Genomic DNA, 21,563 nt, shown 5'->3' on the forward strand with positions numbered 1-21,563 from the left:
TCCCAGGTCGACGGGCACGTGCACCTTCCGCCGACCACTGGCGACAACATCGATGTACTGTAGAGACCTCACGCCCCACGTGTTGAGCAATTCGGCGGTACGTCCACCCGGCCTCCCGCATGCCCACTATACGCCCTCGCTCAAAGTCCGTCAACTGCACATACGGTTCACGTCCACGCTGTCGCGGAATGCTACCAGTGTTAAAGACTGCGATGGAGCTCCGTATGCCACGCCAAACTGGCTGACACTGACGGCGGCGGTGCACAAATGCTGCGCAGCTAGCGCCATTCGCCGGCCAACACCGCGGTTCCTGGTGTGTCCGCTGTGCCGTGCGTGTGATAATTGCTTGTACAGCCCTCTCGCAGTGTCCGGAGCAAGTATGGTGGGTCTGACACACCGGTGTCAATGTGTTCTTTTTTCCATTTCCAGGAGCGTATGTTGTACCACCATACAAGGAGACCTTCAGAGGTGGTGGTCCAGGTATCTGTACACACCGGTACATGTAATACACAGTAGCACGTCCTCTTGCATTGATGCATGCCTGTATTCATCATGGCATACTATCCACAAGTTCATCAAGGCACATCCAGGCACATCCAGATTCTCCCACTCCTCAACGGCGATTAGTCGCAGATCCCTCAGAGTGGTTGGTGGCTCATGTCGTCCATAAACACCCCTTTTCAATCTATCCCAGGCATGTTCGATAGGGTTAATGTCTGGAGAACATGCTGGCCAGTCTAGTTGAGCGATGTCGTTATCCTGAAGGAAGTCATTCGCAAGATGTGCACGATGGGGGTGTGAACTGACGTCGATGAAGACGAATGCCTCGCCAATATGCTGCCGATACGGTTGCACTATCGGTCGCAGGATGGCATTCACGTATCGTACAGCCGTTACGGCGCCTTCCATGACCACCAGCAGCGTACGTCGGCCCCACATAACGCCACCCCAGCAGGGAACCTCCACCTTGCTGCACTCAATGGACAGTGAATCTAAGGCGTTCAGCCTGACTGAGATGCCTCCAAACACGTTTCTCACGATTGTCTGGTTGAAAGCATATGCGGCAGTCATCTGCTAAGAGAACGTTATGCCAATTCTCAGCGGTCCATTCGGCATGTTGTTGGGCCCATCTGTACCGCGCTGCATGGTGTCGTTGCAAAGATGGACCACGCCATGGACGTCGGGAGTGAAGTTACGCATCATGCAGCCTACTGCGCACAGTTTGAGTTGTAGCACGACGTTCTGCCGATGCACGAAAAGCATTATTGAACAAGGTGGCGTTGCTGTCAGGGTTCCTCCGAGCCATAATCCGTAGGTAGCGGTCATTTACTGCAGTGGTAGCCCTCGGGCGGCCTGAGCGAGGCATGTCATCGACAGTTCCTGTCTCTCTGTATCTCCTCCAAGTCCGAACAACATAGCTTTGGTTCACTCCGAGAAGCACTTACCTTGTTCAGAGCTCTTCCTGGCACGAAGTAACAATGGGGACGCGATCGAACCGCGGTACTGACCGTCTAGACATGGTTGAACTACAGACAAGAAGAGCAGTGTTCCTCCTTCCTGGTGGAATGTCTGGAACTGAACGGCTGTCGGACCCCCTCCGTCTAATACGCGCTGCTCATGTGTGGTTGTTTACATATTTGGGCGGGTTTAGTGACATCTCAGAACAGTCAAAGGGACTGTGTATACGATACAATATCAACAGTCAACGTGTATCTTCAGGAATTCTGGGAACCGGGGTGATGCAAAACTTATTTTGATGTGTGTGGTAAACCAAAGTAAATGTTTAATTGTAAGAGTATAAAAGTAATTTTCACGACATTTTTGTGTGAATACCCACAAAGCTTTTCAAATAAAACAACCGTTTCTAACGTCCTACATCTTTATTCTTCATGTCTACATATTTATTTCTCAACATAGTCACTCTGACGACCAACACATTTCTCCAGACGACAGACCAGTTTGTTGCTACCGTCACTGTAGAGTGATCAACTGTCTTGGCGGAGCCACATCCTCAACTCCGACTGTACCGTCAAAGTGAAGGCCTCGAATGTGTTCTTTCGTTTCTAGAATGAAATTTTCACTCTACAGTGGAGTGTGCGCTGTTATGAAACTTCCTGGCAGATTAAAACTGTGTGCCGGACCGAGACTCGAACTCGGGACCTTTTCCTTTCGCGGGCAAGTGCTCTACCAACTGAGCTACCCAAACACGACTCATGCCCCGTCCTCACAGCTCTAATTCCGCCAGTACCTCGTCTCCTACCTTACAAACCTCACAGAATCTCTCCTGCGAACTTTGCAGAACTAGCACTCCAGGAAGAAAGGATATTGCGGAGACATGGCTTAGCCACAGCCTGGGGCATGTTTCTAGAATGAAATTTTCACTCTACAGCGGAGTGTGCCCTGATATGAAACTTCCTGGCAGATTAGAGCTTCTGTGAGGTTTGGAAGGTAGGAGACGAGCTACTGGCGGAATTAGAGCTGTGAGGACGGGGCGTGAGGCGTGCTTGGGTAGCTCAGTTGGTAGAGCACTTGCCCGCGAAAGGCAGAGGTCCCGAGTTCGAGTCTCGATCCGGCACGCAGTTTTAATCTGCCAGGAAGTTTCGTGTTCTTTCGTGTTTGTAAGCAGATGAAACTCGGATGCGGCCAAGCCGGGACTGTAGGGAGGGTGATCGATGACAGTGAACTCGAGGCGTCGGACTATGTAGGATATCGCAGCGCTCGTGTGCGGTCTGGCGTTATCATGCTGAAGGAGAGGATGTTCCATGCGAAGACGGACGCTTTCTGCCGTTAGAAACTCCGACTCAGCACGCTCTTTCTCACGCACCGACCTAGTTACGTTGCACTCCGCCATGTTACACAGTCCAACTCGGAGCCCTCTTGCGGTAAAGGGTTGAAACTTGCGTCAGTGAATCGATAAAGTCGCCTGTGTAATTCGGATGACATTCGGATGACTCCGCAGCCGATACTGAGAACAGAATAAAAAATTCAGAACCATTACTTTTCATCACGACCTTGCAATCCTTTTTACCGTTATCTCAGTATACAGGGCGAGTTACTAACCATTGCCACCAAGAATAGCCGGCCGCGATGGCCTAGTGGTTCTAGGCACTTCAGTCCGGAACTGCGTGACTGCTACCGTCACAGGTTAGAATCCTGCCTTGGGCGTGGATGTGTGTGATGTCCTTAGGTTAGTTAGGTTTAAGTAGTTCTACGTTCTAGGAGAATGATAACCTCAGATGTTAAGTCCCATAGTGCTCAGAGCCATTTGAATCTCACTGAATTTCGTTGGCATTCTCCGTAAATGAGAAACATATCGACTTGTTCTTCGAAGGAGCACATCATTCCCATTCGCCTGATTCGACGATACTAGTCTTACCGTTCCCATTAGTGTTGTACTGCGAAATCGTAGAATAGCACGTTAGATGGATACGCCGTAATCGGCGAATATTTACTATTTCTACGATATACGAATGAGAATTGTCAGAGCATGTGCTTCGATAAGTGCCGCAGTGACAAGGAATACTACTCAATCCATTATGAGAATATTGCAGCTCTGCATTGATACCAATGGCCAGCACTTAGAACACCTTCTGCAAATGGACGTTCATGACACCTTTGTGAGCTTCGTTGACCTTCAAAGATTTTACTGTTCTACATCTACATCTACATCTACATTTATACTCCGCAAGCCACCTAACGGTGTGTGGCGGAGGGCACTTTACGTGCCACTGTCATTACCTCCCTTTCCTGTTCCAGTCGCGTATGGTTCGCGGGAAGAGCGACTGTCTGAAAGCCTCTGTGCGCGCTCTAATCTCTCTAATTTTACATTCGTGATCTCCTCGGGAGGTATAAGTAGGGGGAAGCAATATATTCGATACCTCATCCAGAAACGCACCCTCTCGAAACCTGGCGAGCAAGCTACACCGCGATGCAGAGCGCCTCTCTTGCAGAGTCCGCCACTTGAGTTTGTTAAACATCTCCGTAACGCTATCACGGCTACCAAATAACCCTGTGACGAAACGCGCCGCTCTTCTTTGAATCTTCTCTATCTCCTCCGTCAACCCGATCTGGTACGGATTCCACACTGATGAGCAATACTCAAGTATAGGTCGAACGAGTGTTTTGTAAGCCACCTCCTTTGTTGATGGACTACATTTTCTAAGGACTCTCCCAATGAATCTCAACCTGGTACCCGCCTTACCAACAATTAATTTTATATGATCATTCCACTTCAAATCGTTCTGCACGCATACTCCCAGATATTTTACAGAAGTAACTGCTACCAGTGTTTGTTCCGCTATCATATAATCATACAATAAAGGATCCTTCTTTCTATGTATTCGCAATACATTACATTTGTCTATGTTAAGGGTCAGTTGCCACTCCCTGCACCAAGTGCCTATCCGCTGCAGATCTTCCTGCATTTCGCTACAATTTTCTAATGCTGCAACTTCTCTGTATACTACAGCATCATCCGCGAAAAGCCGCATGGAACTTCCGACACTATCTACTAGGTCATTTATATATATTGTGAAAAGCAATGGTCCCATAACACTCCCCTGTGGCACACCAGAGGTTACTTTAACGTCTGTAGACGTCTCTCCGCTGATAACAACATGCTGTGTTCTGTTTGCTAAAAACTCTTCAATCCGGCCACACAGCTGGTCTGATATTCCGTAGGCTCTTACTTTGTTTATCAGGCGACAGTGCGGAACTGTATCGAACGCCTTCCGGAAGTCAAGAAAAATAGCATCTACGTGGGAGCCTGTATCTAATATTTTCTGGGTCTCATGAACAAATAAAGCGAGTTGGCTCTCACACGATCGCCGTTTCCGGAATCCATGTTGATTCCTACATAGTAGATTCTGAGTTTCCAAAAACGACATGATATTCGAGCATCACATCATTGGATTCGTATCGATAGCCGCTATCAGAAAATAAGTACCAAACTGTAGCATTCCATTTAAAAAACAAAATCGACCTTCATATCTCTGACCCGACCCCACCTAGCAACAAAAAACCAACGTCATATTATGTTCCCCGTTGTCCCATGCAACATTTGTCCCACCAACTTTTCAGCTACTTTCGGAGATAATCTAGGTGGCAACCGTTAGTGACTCACCCTGTATAACATAGACCGGGCATGTCCCAACCTCTGCCGTGTTAACGCTTGAAACCAACATCAAAGTCACGTGACTCGGAGCGGAAACCCGGGTTCCCGTCGTTACGTGCTATGCGAAGAGGAGCTGATAGTTACAGTTTCTCTCATTTATAGCTGAAATCAGGTATTGATTTTGACAATTTAACGAACTGTAGTACAACTCTTACACATGTACTAGTGCAGTTAACCTAATTTCTCCGAAATTTCTGATAATAAAGCAGTGGTTATTGTCTTACATGCTAACGTCTGGTCGCTTCCTCTGAAATACACACTGGAAATTTCTGTGGAGAAATTTGGGTGATTTCGTTTCCGCGTACCACACCACTCACTGGGCTGTCTCTTCCGGTGTGATCTTTCTAGGAAGTATTTTAGCTCCTGAAAGAGAACGAAACGAATAGTTTGGTGAAAAAAAAATCCACACAAACTGTTTTGAGGTGCTTAACACGATGCTGCAAACCACAAATATCTATGTCTGACAGTTTTTGTAAACTTCATTTGCAGACGTAACGAACATCTCACTTGTTCGGTTGCTGCAAAATTAAGTGAATTTATACACCTAACATCCTATATAAGATAAATACTTTAAAAAACTTTGAGGTTCGCCGATGGCAGTGTAATTCTGTCAGAGACAGGAAAGGACCTGGAAGAACAGCTAAATGGAATGGACAGTGTCTTGAAAGAAGGATATAAGATGAACAGCAACAAAAGCAAAACGTGGATAATGGAATGTAGTCGAATTAAGTCGGGTGATGCTGAGGGTATTAGATTAGGAAATGAGACACTTATAGTAAAGGAGTTTTGCTATTTGGGGAGCAAAATAACTGATGATGGTCGAAGTAGAGAGGATATAAAATGTAGACTGTCAATGGCAAGGAAAGCGTTTCCGAAGAAGGGAAATTTAACACCGAGTATAGATTTAAGTGTCAGGAAGTCGTTTCTGAAAGTATTTGTATTGAGTGTAGCCATGTATGGAAGTGAAACGTGGACGATAAATAGTTTGGACAAGAAGAGAATAGAAGCTTTCGAAATGTGGTGCTACAGAAGAATGCTGAAGATTAGATGGGTAGGTCACATAACTAATGAGGAAGTATTGAATAGAATTGGGGAGAAGAGAAATTTGTGGCACAACTTGACTAGAAGAAGAGATCGGTTGGTAGGACATATTCTGAGGCATCAAGGGATCACCAATTTAGTATTGGAGGGCAGCGCAGAGGGTAAAACTCGTAGAGGGAGACCAAGAGATGAATACACTAAACAGATTCGTAAGGATGTAGGTTGCAGTAGGTACTGGGAGATGAAGAAGCTTGCACAGGATAGAGTACCATGGAGAGCTACATCAAACCAGTCTTTGGACTGAAAACCACAACAACAACAACAACAACTTTTATTGGTGACCGAGGACATTGTACCGAACAACATTACACCAATATTTACGTCATTCGCCGACTAATAATTATAGATATTAGAAGTAGTATGTTGTTAGGTTGGTTAGTAACTCCAAGTAGATGTGGAAAGAGCTAGCCATTAATGCTTATTTTCCCCTGGGCAGCAGGTTAGGTGTTGAAGTGCAACTGTGTGGCCACAAAATGGTTAGTCTACACTGATAGACGTCGTTCATTGTTAAGAGAAGGCTGTTCAATGCAGAGGAAAAAAACAACTATTACATTGGAGTGGTTCATATTAAGAGACCAATGGTCACAATATTTGCAGTTAAACCTCTGACACCACATTCATAACGCACAAAGGAATTAAGTGCACTAGCTGCGGCTTGTTGTCCACTTAGGTCAATGGGTAAAATTGAAAATTTGTACTGGACTGGGGTTCGAACCCAGATCTCTTGCTTGCTCTTCTCACAGACATCATTTTGATCCTATAGTTACCATGAGTCAAGACACAAAAAAAGTACGGGCTGCCAGTGGGAATTGATTTAATGAGATGAAAATTTGTAACACACACACACACACACACACACACACACACACACACAAACACGGAATACAATACATACATACAATATATACGACGACTTTAATCCAATAGGCAATAAATCGTGATAGAGGTCAGATACAGTAAAATGTTTTAGATAAAAGTTGTAGGTAGCAAAGACGGTCACCCATTGCTGCTAATGGCCATGAACTTGAAAGGGGTTTTCAAGGTAATATGGAGGTTGAAGTGATTTTTTTAAAGATGGGGACCCTAATATTTAATTTAAGATTTGAAAAGAGTGGCAAATTTCACGTATAAAATGACGCATTATTCAAGGCCATGGCAGGGTTCAATGAAGGTCAAATAAATATGTTTTTAGTTGTAATAGAGATTAACTTGGGATAGAGGAGGAACACATCAAAATATATATATATATATATATATATATATATATATATATATATATATATATATATATTCAACGTTCGCAGCCCTGTCAGAAACTGTATAAATATTAATTTTATTTTTAGTAATGGACAAGCGATATACTGTTATTCTGAAGAAGGTTGGGTTGTCCCGACTGGAACCTAGGTGAGAGCCTCCCGTCGGGTAGACCGCCCGCCTGGTGCAAGTCTTTCGATCTGACGCCACTTCGGCGACTTGCGCGTCGATGGGGATGAAATGATGAGGATGAGGACAACACAACACCCAGTCCCTGAGCGGAGAAAATCGCCGACCCAGCCGGGAACCGAACCCGGGCCCTTAGTATTGACAGTCTGTCGCGCTGACCACTCAGCTTCCGGGGGCGGACGGGACCTAGGTAAATTCTAGGTAAACGGTGCAACTGAGGCTGTTATTGAAATTAAAATTAACATCGAAATATAATGTTAGATGCAGACTGCAAGGGGCATAAGGGGTCACGTATCATGACTTTATAAATAATTATTGAACGTCATTTGAAGGTTGAGTTTTGTTTCATGGAAACCCCTATTTGTGACATCGGATTTCGAAAGAACAAATAGGGATTTGAACTTTAAGGTTTCATTAACGTGTTTATTGGCAAAAAAGATACAGCACGGCGTTTAAATGTTGTTGCTGCATTTGCAAGACAGAACAAACATAAACAGAACGTAGATCACTGATTTACAAGTCGTTCAATGGCCATTCAAATCTGTAACATTGAATTTTCCTGTATCCCTCCTATGTTCTAAATCCCTACTAGAACTAGAAACATACTTGCTTATTGGACCTGCATCGAGCTAGCCATTACCTTGAATAATGAATCATTTTATGCATAAATTGCCGCCTTCTTCAAATCTCAAATAAAATATTTTAAAAAATCATTTTAACTTCCAAATAACCCGAAAAATCACGGTCAAGGTCACGGCTATTAGTAGCAGTGCTTGACCCCCCTTTTGCTTCCTACAACTTTCATGTAAAACATTTTGCTGTATCGCCTCTCCTTCCCGAGTTATTCCCCATTATGGATTAAAATGGTCCACCCTGTGTAAATATACAGGGTTATTACAAATGATTGAACCGATTTCACAGATCTACAATAACTTTATTATTTAAGATATTTTCACAATGCTTTGCACACACATACAAAAACTCGAAAAGTTTTTTAGGCATTCACAAATGTTCGATATGTGCCCCTTTAGTGATTCGGCAGACATCAAGCCGACAATCAAGTTCCTCCCACACTCGGCGCAGCATGTCCCCATCAATGAGTTCGAAAGCATCGTTGATGCGAGTTCGCAGTTCTGGCACGTTTCTTGGTAGAGGAGGTTTAAACACTGAATCTTTCACATAACCCCACAGAAAGAAATCGCATGGGGTTAAGTCGGGAGAGCGTGGAGGCCATGACACGAACTGCTGATCATGATCTCCACCACGACCGATCCATCGGTTTTCCAATCTCCTGTTTAAGAAATGCCGAACATCATGATGGAAGTGCGGTGGAGCACCATCCTGTTGATAGATGAAGTCGGCGCTGTCGGTCTCCAGTTGTGGCATGAGCCAATTTTCCAGCATGTCCAGATACACGTGTCCTGTAACGTTTTATTTGCAGAAGAAAAAGAGACCGTAAACTTTAAACCGTGAGATTGCACAAAACACGTTAACTTTTGGTGAATTGCGAATTTGCTGCACGAATGCGTGAGGATTCTATACCGCCCAGATTCGCACATTGTGTCTGTTCACTTCACCATTAAGAAAAAATGTTGCTTCATCACTGAAAACAAGTTTCGCACTGAACGCATCCTCTTCCATGAGCTGTTGCAACCGCGCCGAAAATTCAAAGCGTTTGACTTTGTCATCGGGTGTCAGGGCTTGTAGCAATTGTAAACGGTAAGGCTTCTGCTTTAGCCTTTTCCGTAAGATTTTCCAAACCGTCGGCTGTGGTACGTTTAGCTCCCTGCTTGCTTTATTCGTCGACTTTCGCGGGTGAAACTTGCCCGCACGCGTTCAACCGTTTCTTCGCTCACTGCAGGCCGACCCGTTGATTTCCCCTTTCAGAGGCATCCAGAAGCTTTAAACTGCGCATACCATCGCCGAATGGAGTTAGCAGTTGGTGGATCTCTGTTGAACTTCGTCCTGAAGTGTCGTTGCACTGTTATGACTGACTGATGTGAGTGCATTTCAAGCACGACATCCGCTTTCTCGGCTCCTGTCGCCATTTTGTCTCACTGCGCTGTCGAGCGCTCTGGCGGCAGAAACCTGAAATGCGGCTTCAGCCGAACAAAACTTTATGAGTTTTTCTACGTATCTGTAGTGTGTCGTGACCATATGTCAATGAATGGAGCTACGGTGAATTTATGAAATCGCTTCAATCATTTGTAATAGCCCTGTATTAGGTGTAAATAACCTAACAGCTGCATCGGAAATACTGCGGAAATGGGAGGTCCTATTGCACGATTTTCGCAGAACGGGTTGGTAGGCAGGGGCTCTTATGATTCTAATGCGACTCTTCACTAGTATTTTGAAGAGTTCCCACACCGATATTTGTACAATAGCTGTGGTAGCACACACTAAGGGACAACACAAGTGTATATACTAGTCATGCCGTTTCTGACGAGTAACGAGACAACTGACCACCATAGCTTGTGTTCAAAATCGCCACCGGCAGCGGCAATACACGCTTCCAGTCTGGTATGGAAGAAGTGCTGCACATGTGCTAGCATTTCAGCAGGCTGCAGTAATATGACGTTGTATATCATCAAGTGTAATTGGTATGTCCTTGTAGACAGTGTCTTTCATCTTTCTCCACAGAAAAAAGTCTACAGGCGTCAAATCGAAGAAATGGGCTGGACGAGGTACAGGTCCTCTGCATGCGAATCAACGATTTGCAAACGGTTCGTGAATACGTGCTATAATACTTCGTGCCCTAAGGCTGGGCAGCAGTCATGTTGGTACCACAAATTCCTCTTAGTTTGCAGAGGAACGCCTTCTAGCATCCGTAGAAGATGGTCTTGCGATACTTGTGCGCGTTCAGTGTTCCGTCTATGAGAAACGGGCCTATCAGCTGATGCTTCACTATCACACACCACACGTTTACACTTCATACACGCTGAACTTTTACCTGATGAAGCCAACGGGACTGGTCAACTGACCAATAGTGCATGTTCCAGTGTTTTACCCGGCCATTATTGGTAAATGTGGCTTCATCACCAAACAAGATATGTGATACATAAGGTTTATCTCGTCTTTATGTCTTGTCGATGGAGCACTCGTGCCACTTCCTCGTAAGATTGCGTGGGAGTCAACGTGCGGATCGACTGCAACAGCAGCAAGAACATTAATTTCTCCCTCTTCTGGAGTCACTTGTTTCCTTCTATTGCGTTGTAAGTGTTACACTACTACTTTTACAGAACTGGTTGAATAGGTTGATAAATAATTGTCGAGGACTTCTTTTTTTTGATTTGATGTCCGCCAGTTATGCAAAACGCCGTTTTTCTCAGTACCCAAACATGGTTCGGCACCACTGTGGCCCGCATCTCGTGGTAGTGCGGTAGCGTTCTCGCTTCCCACGCCCGGGTTCCCGGGTTCGATTCCCGGCGGGGTCAGGGATTTTCTCTGCCTCGTGATGGCTGGGTGTTGTGTGCTGTCCTTAGGTTAGTTAGGTTTAAGTAGTTCTAAGTTATAGGGGACTGATGACCATAGCTGTTAAGTCCCATAGTGCTCAGAGCCATTTGAACAATTTTTTGCACCACTATGCCATAGTCAGTGGGTTTTCGATTTTATTTTTCTTTACATTTGGTGAGCATGAATTTTCTGGACCACGTTCGTGTTGATCATTAGAGGTAACTTGTCACGTTTTCGTGTGGCAAGCACTTCCATTATCCCCATCATGCTGAGATTTAGTGATGCATACGTAACTATAACAAGTATTTTCCACAAATAAAGTAGTCATTGTTTTCTGGTGTAATGAAAATCGAAAACCCACTTATGATGGCACAGTGGTGCCGAAACATGTTTGGGTACTGAGAAAAACGGTGTTTTGCATAACTGGCACACAAAAAAAAAAAAAAAAAATTATCTGCAAAAACGGCCCATACAAGGAGCTGGAAATCAAAAAGATGGATAATTGTCGAGGTGGTTGACGTCTGTTGAGATATCTTGCCGCATAGCACCGTAGAAGAAAGAGCTGCATTCTTCCCGCATCCTCTGTACACCGTGAACATGAACATGTCGGCTTCTTCTGCATCGGTAAATTACATCGTCCACTCACGACTGTCACAAACCAACTGACCAGAAACTCAAATTGCTCTCAAGGAATACGAAAGTACACTGTAAGCAAACACAAAAACATCGTAACTGGCAAACTACGCAGAACGAACGGCACAAAGAAATGTCGATGTGAAAGCTTATCAAACTACGATATCTCGTTAACGAATACTACAAGCCTGCAGCAAACACCACTGACATTATAATTTACCCTACCTTTTTTTTTTAAATACATTCTTAATGTGGTTTTACTTTATACCACAACAAAAATAAATGTATCTAGCACCGCATCGTGATCTGAGAAAAAGAAAACAATATCTCGGCACGTTCCTACACCGAGGTAATGTATATGGGGAAAACGAAAAAAAAGTGCTTCATACAGGATGCAGAAGGGTGTGTCGCTACTCTCCTTACGCTTCATCATCCAGGTACGTCTTCACGTATATCATGTTGTTCCACCGAGAATCGAACTTAGTAATGTCAGCTCACGCAATGGGTATCTTCTCCTACCTGTTGATCCAGCTGCGTGGAGGGTCGCGTAGGGCACTCCCTAAGTAATTAGAAAAATACTGTCTGTATTTTGGGTTCCGTACGATCTTGCAATGACGTTCTTGTAGGTAGTTCCAAAAGTCTAATACATCTTTAGGTTCATCGTGAAATAAGTAGTGTACCGCATGCGCACGGATCCACGTGACAGCGTTGGTCTTGGCGCGCGGGAAATACTGTTGATCCGGAAATAGTAGAAACCGGGGTGTAATGTGTTCCGGAGTCACTCGTAGAAAATACGACAAAATTTGTCGCACCAAGCGCCATACGTCTTCTGCCGCGCCACATGTGAGACGGTGTTCGTCCGTGTCTGGTATCCCGCAGTCTACGCAGAGAGGCGATTCCGCCATGTTTATCTTGTGGAGGCGTGATCGGGTGATCTGTTTACCATTGACTGTGATGTACCATGTGGATCGGACGGCTGTGTCCAGTGGAATCGCGTGAATCGTCTTCCACACCACCTTCCAATTAACCTGAGGGCTTTTGGTCTCCACTATGTTTGGTGGGCGCCTCTGCTGTAGGACATGATATATATCCCGCGCCGACGCCTGTTTCGTCGGTGGTACTGCGATACGGACACAGCTGTGTTCAATGTAAAAGTTCCCGAAGTAGTAGAAGGGTGGGGGTATGTCTTGCGTCGTCAGAGGGGGCATAATGGAGGGCGGAGCTAAGGACTCCAACAGCAAACCTGTCAAACTTTCCGGGTGGTGGTGCCACAGCTTGATGTGTGAGCTGACATACAGGGCCACAGCTCTGTCGTGGACATGGACTAGACCAAGACCTCCCCTTTCTGGGGGAAGGGTCAGTGACTCATAACTGACTTTGAAGAGCATGCCTGTACTGACGTAGGCTCCGAATGCCGCTAATAGACGTCGAGCCATCAGTAACGATATTGGGAGAACACGCGTTATGTGTGGAAGGCGCGATGCGAGGTAAACATTGACGAAGTGTGGAGAATGTCGAGGGTCCGCAGACGAAGGTTGAAGATCTGGACCCGAATTTGTTGTAATAAGCGGCGGTAGTTAAGAGCCGCGGTGCGCCGTATGTCGTCGTGAAACTCTATTCCGAGACATTTGATAGTGCCACGAAGCTGTAGGGGCTCGACACACGCTGGGGTCAACCCGTCTCCTATGGCCATGGCGACCGATTTGGCGACGTTGAGACAGCTGCCGGAAGCCACACCGTACGTGGTAATCCATTCTAGTGCTCTTTTGACATCGTCGCGATTGCGGAACACGAGAACCAGGTCGTCTGCATATGCTGTACAGCGAAATGTGACGTCACGTAGGGTAAGACCGGTGAGGCGTTGACGGAGACCTCAGAGGAGCGGTTCCAGGGCCAGAGCATATAGTAACGTCGACAAGGGGCAGCCTTGACGGACGGAGCGGAAAATCGGGAGGGACTGCGAGAGACGCCCGTTAACGAGCACTTTGGAAGTCGCCCCTCGGAGTAGGTGCATCACGACGTCTGTGAATTGCTGTGGGTACTGCATGTGCTGGAGAACGGACGTTAGGTACGCGTGATCCACTCGATCAAAAGCTTGGCTAAAATCTAGTGATGCCAGCGCTCCCGGGATGCGGCGTGCCCTGGCTAGGGCTATTAAGTCACGGTATCGACACAGTGCTGTGTGGATGTTGTTGATACCCCCTAGGGAAGTCTGATCTGGCGAGATGACGTAAGGTAGGGTCGGTCGTAGACGGTTTACTAATAGTCTGGTGAATATCTTCATGTCGCAGTTGACGAGTGTTAGTGGGCGGTAATCTTGTATTCGAGCCCCACCTTTAGGCTTGTGAACCGGTATAATTATTCCTTCTACGAAGGTCGCAGGGAGCGGCACAGCGGGGGACATAAGCTCCCGACAGATGTCTGTTAACTTGGGAGCCAGTAAATACTGGAAAGTTCTATAAAACTCCACAGGGAGCCCGTCGGGGCCAGGAGACTTATTCGCTGCTCCTTTACCGATGGCGTCGATAACTTCGTCTTCCGTAATGTCGTTCAATAATTCAGTTTGTAAATCCGTAAACCAGTTGTGAGACTGCTGTCACCGTCGTCGGGTCGGAACATTGAGCAGAATAAAGTCGTGCGTAATGGTCGAAGAAGGCTGCAGCAATATCGCGTTGTGTGGTGTGATGATGGCCGTCCTCAGTGGTGATGGCATGTATCAGCGCCCGTCTTCGCAGTGTACGTTCTCGGATGACGTTGTACATGGTGGGTCGTTCCGTTGCGAGTCTGTCTTGTGTCCGCGCTCGGACGATCGTCCCTTCGAGGTGTCGGCGCATATGGGCTACGATCTGTGCTTTCGCACGCTGAACTGTCAGCTGTCGTTCCGATGTGGGTGGCAAGGAGGCGCATTCGCGAAGGACGGTGAAATAAAAATCAAGGGTCTGCCGCCTCCAAGCAGCAGTCTCACGACCATACGTAATAAAGGTTCGCCGTAGGGCCGGCTTGGCGCAGGTTAACCATCAATTAATCGACGTAGGATACATTGGGAGGCGGCGGACGCACAAACTCCACGTGTCTTCGATGGCGCGTCGACAATCCGGAGAAGCGAGATGAGCAAGGTTTAATTTCCAGGGATGTCGGCTGCGCCACACCCGTTGGCGACGAAGGGTGACGGCACATATATAGGCCTCGTGATCAGAAAAGGCTGCTGGCCACACCTCCGCGTCACTCACCGTTGCCGCGAGAGAACGGGAGACGTAAATCCTATCGATGCGACTAGACGAGTGACTCGTGAAATGGGTGTATCCCGGTCTATTTCCTCGGACATGTTCCCATGTATCTACCAGCTGGAGATCGCCGATGAGTGTCCCAAGTTCGGGGCACGGTGAATGGCGTGGCAGCTGATCTTTAGGTGCTTGGGTGCAATTGAAATCGCCCCCTAATATCATCGTGCCTGCCCTGAAAAAGCGGTGCTATTCCTTGTGCGAAGAAGAGCGATCGGTCACGACGGCGATTCGTTCCGGAAGGGGCGTACACATTGATAAACCGGACGCCTTGCACCGTTACGGCCATTCCTCTAGCGTCGGGGAGATATCGGACTTCGTCCGCCTCGAGGCCTTCTCTGAGGAGAATGGCGACTCCACTGTTAGTTGGCGAGGCGTGGGACACATGAGCCGTATAACCATACATACCCGGGAAATCGGCGACGAAGACTTCTTGGAGAAAGACAATGTCAACGTCTGCTGCATTGAGCATGTCTTGGAGCAGCGACAACTTCGTACGCGTCCGAATGGTGTTAATGTTGATGGTCGTTTAGCGATAGGTTTGTAGATAGTCTCCTGCGGTGGGGCCTGCCGTCAGTGTCGCCGTAAAAGGTGGGGCCTGTGATCTGCTGGCCGCGTCCGCGCCGTCATCTGTCGCTACTCGGGAGGGGCCGAGGTGTGGGAGGAGAGACCCCTCTCCTCATCCACCACAGCGGCCGTAGAATCGTCTTCAATGTCATCCGCCCAAGGTCCGTAAGTTAACGGTGGCTGCGGTAGAACACTTGTGGGCTGAGTGACTGAGGGTGAATCCGCAGTTGTTTCCGGTTGTGTACCAACGGCGGGCGCTGTGCTGGCCATCCGTTTGTCCGAGGGAGCGGAATCGGGTTTGTCAACATCAGACAAAGTGACAGATGAGGGCGATCTCGTGTCATCCATTCTCCTCGTCGTTTCGTCGGCCGTCCGGTCGTCAACTGGAGAAGACGTCCGCTGGAGGCAATCGTCTGAGGGTGTGCGACGTCGCTTTTTATGTTTTCTCGGTGACCTTTGTTTGCGGACGTGGGTTTCTGTGTCCGAAAGAGTTTGTGGTTCCCGCATAGCATCCCCCTCAGGGAGAAAGGCAGAGGTCGGTACAACCCTAGCGTCGAGTTCCATTCTCTCGTCCGAATCTTCATGTGGAGTCGATGGGCGGCGTTCTTCAACCCCTGCAGACACCGTAATGGTGTTGGTCAATCCAGGATCGGCGACAGGTGCGCATTCTAACGCTTCCTGTCTTCCGGGGGGGTTGTCGTTTGTCATGACGGTCGATCGTGTCACCTCTGCGTAATTGAGGGGGAGGGCCGTGAGCGTAGGAGGTGGTGTCGTGTCATGCAATGGAAGTTGTGTAACCCGACGTTGAATACACGCCGAGCGCACATGACCCTCCTGGCCGCAACCAGAACAAGTACGAGGTTGGCCGTCGTACATTATTATTGCTCGACAGCCACCTAGGACGGCACATGTTTCTTTAATTCAATTTTCACTTGTCGGACGCCGTTGAGGACTTGGTACGTCTCGAAGGTGTTCCATTTTTCGGCCACGTGGCTAATTACCGTCCCATAAGGGCGGAAAGCTGAGGTAACGACGTCCGGTGGTACTTCGAAAGGGAGTTCGAAGACTCTTAGTGTGCGTAATCCTAGTCCAGCATGGTCAACAGTAACCTCTCCGATGTGACCATCGGAGTGTTTGAACTTGAGAGTGTTCGCGCATCTGTTCACAACTGCGTGACATAACTCGTCATCGACCATCTTGACGTAAACGACGCTGCTTGTGATGGATAGGTGGATACCGACGATGTGCTGTGTTGGTATTTGAACTTCGTCACGGATGAATCGTTCGACTTCAAAGGCTCGTGGTCGTGCGTAGTCGGGCTGGAAGCTGATCTTGATGGTAGCTTTTCTGTACGAATGAGCCATGGCGACTCAGTGTTAACGGACGCGAGTATTAGCTGCGGCGATGAAGTAAACAAACTACGCGCGCTCGCGACTCTGCGGACGGGACCGCGACTCTGCGGACGGAACGTAAACAAGACGTCCTCGCCGCTCACCGGCCGAAAGCAGACTGACACCTTTAGTCTCTTAATGTCAATAGGCCTTGTTCCATCAAAAACTGTACCTCCGGAAAAAAACTTTTTCTAAGTATTATTACAGTCGTTTTGTTGGCTAACAGTACGAGCATGTGACTATGTGACTACCAATCGATTCTGTGAAAACCGCACATCAACAGCACTTACCATTTGCGATGCAAGTCTTAGCTGATTCACTCCGTGTGTAGAATTTAACCTGGAATAAGATTCTGTACAGAAGAATTAACAATATTTTGCAAATGGCTTTATTATATGTGTACAGTACTGATATACAGAACACTAAATATTGATAAATGCTGCACCAAGAAGCACCTAAAGTGTAGAAAAAAAGCTGTAGTAAATGGCGGAAACTGCTTATGGTGGCCTCTAGTGCGCATTCCTTCGTGTGATTGTAAACTTAGACCGAGGTGCCGACCAAAAAATAACACGGATTCGTGGGTGCACTGTCGTCTATGCACATCGCTCTCCCATACTTGATATCAAGAACAGGAGGTGAGGCAAAACTGCCGGTCCGTTGGTGAACACTGTGGAATGTAGGATAAGTAATAAAAGTGAGCATCGTCAAGGATTGTAATAATAATCCGAAAGGCCGATTGCGAAATTAGTTTACCTAGCAGTCAGGCACAAGAAAATTATTGTGCAAGGTTTTGTAGTAGGTGCTAGGACTGTTACCAGTGAGTTGGTGGAAGCTTCCCAGTACGCACATCTACATCAACACACTCGGCACGCCACCATACAGTACATGCATGGCAGGGGATGATATCTCGTACCAGTGCCAGGCATTCCATTTCCTGTACGAGAAATGATTCCTCGTATCTTGTTTTCATGGACCAAGGGCGAGAAGTACTCTAGTGGCAGTAGAATCAATCTGGAGTCCATCGCAAATACCGGCTTTCTCACCTTTCTTAGTTATTTTCCTAAAAAGAACGTCTTCTTTCCTCCAGGGATTCCAATTTTCAGTTCACGTTTCCGTAAAATTCACTTCTCGATCGAACTTACCGGTAACAAATCTAACACATCGTCTCTGAATTGCTTCGATATCTTCCTCTAATACGATGTGCTGAAGACCCAAACACTCGATCAGTACTCAAGAAAGGGTCGCACTAGTGTTCTACACGTAGTTTCCTTTATATATAAGCAACAGTTTCCTAGAATTCTCCCAATAAACCGTACACATAGTTTCCTTTATATATAAGCAACAGTTTCCTAGAATTCACCCAATAAACCGAAGTCGACCTCTCGCTTTCTCCACAACCAACATGAAGTGTTCGTTACGTTTCATGTCACGTAGAACGTTAACCCTAGATATTTAATCGATTTGACTATTGAATGTATTCGAACATTATGATGGTTTTTCCTATTCGTCTACCCTAACATACATTTCTTCGCATTTAGAGGAAGCTGACATTCATCATATCTAATAGAATTCCCGTCAAAGTCGTCCTCTATTCCGCTGCAGTGATTCAGCGACATCATCTCATACATTGTTGTGGTCTTCAGTCCTGAGACTGGTTTGATGCAGCTCTCCATGCTACTCTGTCCTGTGCAAGCTTCTTCATCTCCCAGTGCTTACTGCAGCCTACATCCTTCTGAATCTGCTTAGTGTATTCATCTCTTGGTCTCCCTCTACGATTTTTACCCTCCACGCTGCCCTCCAATGCTAAATTTGTGATCCCTTGATGCCTCAGAACATGTCCTACCAACCGGTCCCTTCTTCTTGTCAAGTAATGCCAGAAACTCCTCTTCTCCCCAATTCTATTCAATACCTCCTCATCAGTTATGTGATCTACCCATCTAATCTTCAGCATTCTTCTGTAGCACCACATTTCGAAAGCTTCTATTCTCTTCTTGTCCAAACTATTTATCGTCCATGTTTCACTTCCATGCATGGCTACACTCCATACAAATACTTTCAGAAACGACTTCCTGACACTTAAATCTATACTCGATAACAAATTTCTCTTCTTCAGAAACGGTTTCCTTACGATTGCCAGTCTACATTTTATATCCTCTCTACTTCGACCATCATCAGTTATTTTGCTCCCCAAATAGCAAAACTCCTTTACTACTTTAAATGTCTCATTTCCTAATCTAATACCCTCAGCATCACCCTACTTAATTCGACTACATTCCATTATCCTAGTTTTGCTTTTGTTCATGTTCATCTTATACCCTCCTTTCAAGACACTGTCCATTCCGTTCAACTGCTCTTCCAAGTCCTTTGCTGTCTCTGATAGAATTTCAATGTCATCGGCGCACCTTAAAGTTTTTATTTCTTCTCCATGGATTTTATACCTACTCCGAATTTTTCTTTTGTTTCCTTTACTGCTTGCTGAATATACAAATTGAATAACATCGGGGAAAGGCTACAACCCTGTCTCACTCCCTTCCCAACCACTGCTTCCCTTTCATGTCCCTCGACTCTTATAACTGTCATCTGGTTTCTGTAGAAACTGTAAATAGCCTTTCGCTCCCTGTATTTTACCCCTGCCATCTTTAGAATTTGAAAGAGAGTATTCCAGTCAACATTGTAAAAGCTTTCTCTAAGTTTACAAATGCTATCATATCATTCATCATATCATATGATTCATTTATATCATTCATCATATCTAATAGAAATCCTGTGAAAGTCGTCCTCTATTCCCCTACAGTCATTCAGCGACATCATCTCGTACATTATATCTGATTTTTTAAAATCATCTGTCTTCTCACTGGTTTCGCACGCCCCGCCACGAATTCCTCCTCTTCTGTGTTAACCTTCCCATCTCAGTGTAGCACTAGCTGGAAGTACCCCTCTAGTAACATTGAAGCTATTCCCTGATGTCTTATCGTCCTGTCCATTCTTCTTGCCAGTGTTTTCCATATATTTCTTTGCTAGCCAATTCTGTGAATAACCTACTCATTCATTACCGAATCAGTCGATACTCTTCTCATTCGAGTAATAATGTAATTTTGATTCACCTTGTATAATTAACCATGCACAATAACGTTCACTGTTAGACCCAGAGTAAGGTCACTGTAACCTCGTCCCAAGCGTCGGTTTAGTTCCGAGTTAGTGTAATTCTACACTGAAGAGCCAAAGAAACTGGTACGCCTGCCCAGTATCGTGTTGGACCCCCGCGCGCACGCAGAAGTGCCGCAAGACGACGTGGCGTGAACTCGAGTAATATCTGAAGCAGTGCTGGAGGGAACTGACATCATGAATCCTGCAGGGCTGTCCATAAATCCGCAAGATAACGGTGGGGCGGAGATCTCTTCTGAACAGCACGCTTCAAGGCATCCCAGATATGCTCAATAGCGTTCATGTCTGGGGAGTCTGGTGGTCAGCGGAAGTGTTTAAACTCAGAAGAGTGTTCCTGGAGTCACTCTGTAGCAATTCTGCACGTGTACCGTGTCGCATTATCCTGCTGGAATTGTCCAAGTCCGCCGTAGTGCACAATGGACAAGAATGGATGCAGGTGATCAGTCAGGATGCTTACGTACAAGTCGCCTGTCAGAGTCGTATGCAGACGTATCAGGGGTCCCATATCACTCTAACTGCACACGCCCGACACCATTGCAGAGCTTCCACTAGCTTCAACAATCCCATGCTGATATGCAGGGTCCACGGATTCATGACGTTGTCTCCGTAGCCATACATGTCCATCCGCTCGATACAATTTGAAACGAGACTCGTCCGACCAAGCAGTATGTTTCCAGTCATCAGCAGTCCATGCCGGTGTTGACGGCCCAGGCGGGGCGTAAAGCTTTGTCTCATGCTGTCATAAGGGTACACGAGTGGGCCTTCAGCTCCGAATGCCCTTATCGACGATGTTTCGTTGAACGGTTCGCACGTTGACACTTGTTGATGGCCCAGCATTGAAATCTGCAGCAATCTGCGGAAGAGTTGCACTTCTGTCACGCATCATTGGTCCTGTTCTTGCAGCATCTTTTTCCGGCCGCAGCGTTGTCGGAGACTTGATGTACTACCGGATTCGTGTTATTCACCGTACACTCGTGAAATGGTCGTACGTGAAAATTCCCACTTCATCGCTATCTCGGAGATCCTGTGTCCCATGGCTCGTGTGCCATCTGTAACACCACGTTCAAACTCGCCTAAATCTTTATAACCTGACATTGTAGCAACAGTAACCGATCTAACAACTGCGGCAGACACTTGTTGTCACATATAGACGTTGCCGAGCGCAGCCTATACCGGTTTCTTCGGAGCTTCAGTGTATAATCTGGTTGGCACCATAAGCATATGAGTCAGGGTGCATTCCAGTTGCCATCAGGGCACCATTTCGACAGATGGATGGAGGTGTCGTCCCGTCCTACGAGGAACCTACTGTCTGACAGTCTGCGGATATGTTTGAGGTTTTTTTTTTTTTTTTTTTTT

The sequence above is a fragment of the Schistocerca cancellata genome, chromosome 12 (assembly GCF_023864275.1).
Source record: "Schistocerca cancellata isolate TAMUIC-IGC-003103 chromosome 12, iqSchCanc2.1, whole genome shotgun sequence".
Lineage (NCBI taxonomy): Eukaryota > Metazoa > Arthropoda > Insecta > Orthoptera > Acrididae > Schistocerca > Schistocerca cancellata.